This window comes from Trematomus bernacchii, unplaced genomic scaffold (genome assembly GCF_902827165.1).
Source record: "Trematomus bernacchii unplaced genomic scaffold, fTreBer1.1, whole genome shotgun sequence".
In the NCBI taxonomy this organism is placed as follows: Eukaryota; Metazoa; Chordata; class Actinopteri; order Perciformes; family Nototheniidae; genus Trematomus; species Trematomus bernacchii.
In genome coordinates, this window is record NW_022987728.1 from 404,461 (window position 1) to 407,621 (window position 3,161).

Consider the following 3,161-nt stretch of genomic DNA (forward strand, 5'->3'; position numbering starts at 1 on the left):
GCATCATCATCAGAAGGATGTCTACCGCTGTCAGATGGGGAGACCTCCGAAGAGGGCTGCTATAACAGTACAGCTCTATCATCTTCACCTGATGGGTCATTGGAGCGGCAGCAGCAGCGGAAGCGGAAGCGGGAGGGAAAGAGGCCAATGAAGTCGGGACCGGGGCTGGTTGACACTCCTGATGATGGGGCAGGGGCCGTGGACTCAACCTGTTTGCCCTGGTGCACCGTAAGAATTAGACGCCTAATTTGGTCCCCTGAATCCCGCTAAACATTGTGAATATGTATACCGTGTATATAATTATTATTATAATCCTGTGTATACATTTTGTAAATAGTACAATATCTCCAGGGCGCATAACTGCACTTTACAAGCCAGGAAAGGTGCCAGAATCCTGGGCATACATTTTGTTAATAGTGCAACACCTCCAGGGCGCATAACTGCACTTTAAAACGTAGGTTAAGAAATTTAGTAGTACTGTTATAGTAGCAGTAGTACGTGTAAATAGTTTATGTTTTAGCCTCTCTGTACTGTCAACTGTGTTTTTTGTTCAAATAAAATAAAAAAAAAAAAAAAAAAAATAACCTTGATGGTTACCAGGGGCAGAAAAAGTGCCACTTTCCATCAGCACCGGGGAGGCACTCTCCTTGGTGCTGAACCCTGTGATGAGCGCTCAAGTGTTGGCGGAGGAGGTGTAAGCCAGAGGAGGGTGAACAAAAGTTAAAGTGTTTGAAACCTCCAGCCCAGAAGGGGGGGTGATGCCGTGAAGAAAAGCCGAATATGGATGCTGATGGGCGGACACAGAAGCACCATAAAACCACCCCCTTGTAAGGTCACCAGGGGCACGAGAATACCCTCCAGCCCAGAAGGGGGGGGTGATGCCGTGAAGAAGGCCGAATATGGATGCTGATGGGCGGACACAGAAGCACCATAAAACCACCCCCTTGTAAGGTCACCAGGGGCACGAGAATACCCTCCACAGAAGGGGGGGTGATGCCGTGAAGAAGGCCCAATATGGATGCTGATGGGCGGACACAGAAGCACCATAAAACCACCCCCTTGTAAGGTCACCAGGGGCACGAGGTTCTGGTGGGTGTGAATACCTGTGTTTAGTCCGTGGGGGAGTGCTTAACTGTGGGGGCCCGGGGACTCAGGGTGTGCAAGGTTATGGAGGTCCCACTGTTAGGGGCCCATGCTGGAGGTAATTAGTCCGTCCTTGGGGCTCTGTGAGCGGGCAAAAAGAGGTGATTTCCCCCTGGTCTCTGCTGGAGGTGCAGAGTCCCACTGTTAGGGGCCCATGCTGGAGGTAATTAGTCCGTCCTTCGGGGCTCTGTGAGCGGGCAATGAGAGGTGATTTTCCCGGTCTCCGCCCTGGAGGTGTGAAATAAACAGAGTCCCCCTGTTAGGGACTGGTGCTGGAGGTCTCTAGTCCGTCCTTCGGTGCTCTGTGAGCGGGCAAAAAGAGGTGATTTCCCCCTGGTCTCTGCTGGAGGTGCAGAGTCCCACTGTTAGGGGCCCATGCTGGAGGTAATTAGTCCGTCCTTGGGGCTCTGTGAGCGGGCAGAGAGAGGTGATTTCCCCCTGGTCTCTGCTGGAGCTGTGAAAGAAACAGAGTCCCACTGTTATGGGGACATGCTGGAGGTAATTAGTCCGTCCTTGGGGCTCTGTGAGGGGGCAGAGAGAGGTGATTTTCCCCTGGTCTCTGCTGGAGCTGTGAAAGAAACAGAGTCCCACTGTTATGGGGACATGCTGGAGGTAATTAGTCCGTCCTTGGGGCTCTGTGAGGGGGCAGAGAGAGGTGATTTCCCCCTGGTCTCTGCTGGAGGTGCAGAGTCCCACTGTTAGGGGCCCATGCTGGAGGTAATTAGTCCGTCCTTGGGGCTCTGTGAGCGGGCAGAGAGAGAGGTGATTTTCCCGGTCTCCGCCCTGGAGGTGTGAAATAAACAGAGTCCCCCTGTTAGGGACTGGTGCTGGAGGTCTCTAGTCCGTCCTTCGGTGCTCTGTGAGCGGGCAAAAAGAGGTGATTTCCCCCTGGTCTCTGCTGGAGGTGCAGAGTCCCACTGTTAGGGGCCCATGCTGGAGGTAATTAGTCCGTCCTTGGGGCTCTGTGAGGGGGCAGAGAGAGGTGATTTTCCCCCTGGTCTCTGCTGGAGCTGTGAAAGAAACAGAGTCCCACTGTTATGGGGACATGCTGGAGGTAATTAGTCCGTCCTTGGGGCTCTGTGAGGGGGCAGAGAGAGGTGATTTCCCCCTGGTCTCTCCTGGAGGTGTGAAATAAACAGAGTGCTACATTTTTGTAAATAGTGCAATATCTCCAGGGCGCATAACTGCACTTTACAAGCCAGAAATAATGTTTAAATGGTCGGGGAAAGTATTTTTAAATGTCTGGAAGAGAGTTTTAGACAGTCATTTTGCACGAAATCATTTAACATAGACGCTCTCCTGAAAATGCACAGAATATGTGCTTTTTCAGGAGACCGTCAATGTTAAATGATTTCGTGCAAAATGACTGGCTAAAACCTCGGAATAAGTGTTTGAAAAGCGGGGAAAAGTTGTTTAAAATAGTCTGATACCTCCAGGGCGCATCACCAAAAATGTACAAGCCAGGGAAGATGCCTGAATCCCGGATACTTTAGGTCTGTCACTTAGGGTGACCGCACCACTCCGACGCTCCCGAGAGTGGACGTCCATTGTTTGTAAGGCACCTAAGAGGGATAAGGGAATGCTCTGGTTTTTGGACAAAATTAACATGGGATCACTCCTGTCACCGGACGTACTTCGTCTCACTGGAATAGTAACGGTCATAGTGAATATAAAATCGTCCCCATGTATCCGGCCAATGACGGGAGAGTTTTGAAAGAGACAAAACACTGTTCCATACATTTAAAAACACTTAAACAATTAAACAATGTTTACCTGCCAACAAGCAGCAGTGTGCTGTCATTTCAAACATGTTACCCCACTGTTTAACACAGTTTTACCTGTGTTTTGAAGACTCTTTCCTGGGTCATCTGTGCTCCCAATGTGTCCTCTTTCTCCCCCCCTGGGTGTGTGTGAGACAAGTCAGTTAGTCAGGCCTGCCAACAAGCAGCAGTGTGCTGTCATTTCAAACATGTTCCCCCACTGTTTAACACAGTTTTACCTGTGGTTTTGAAGACTCT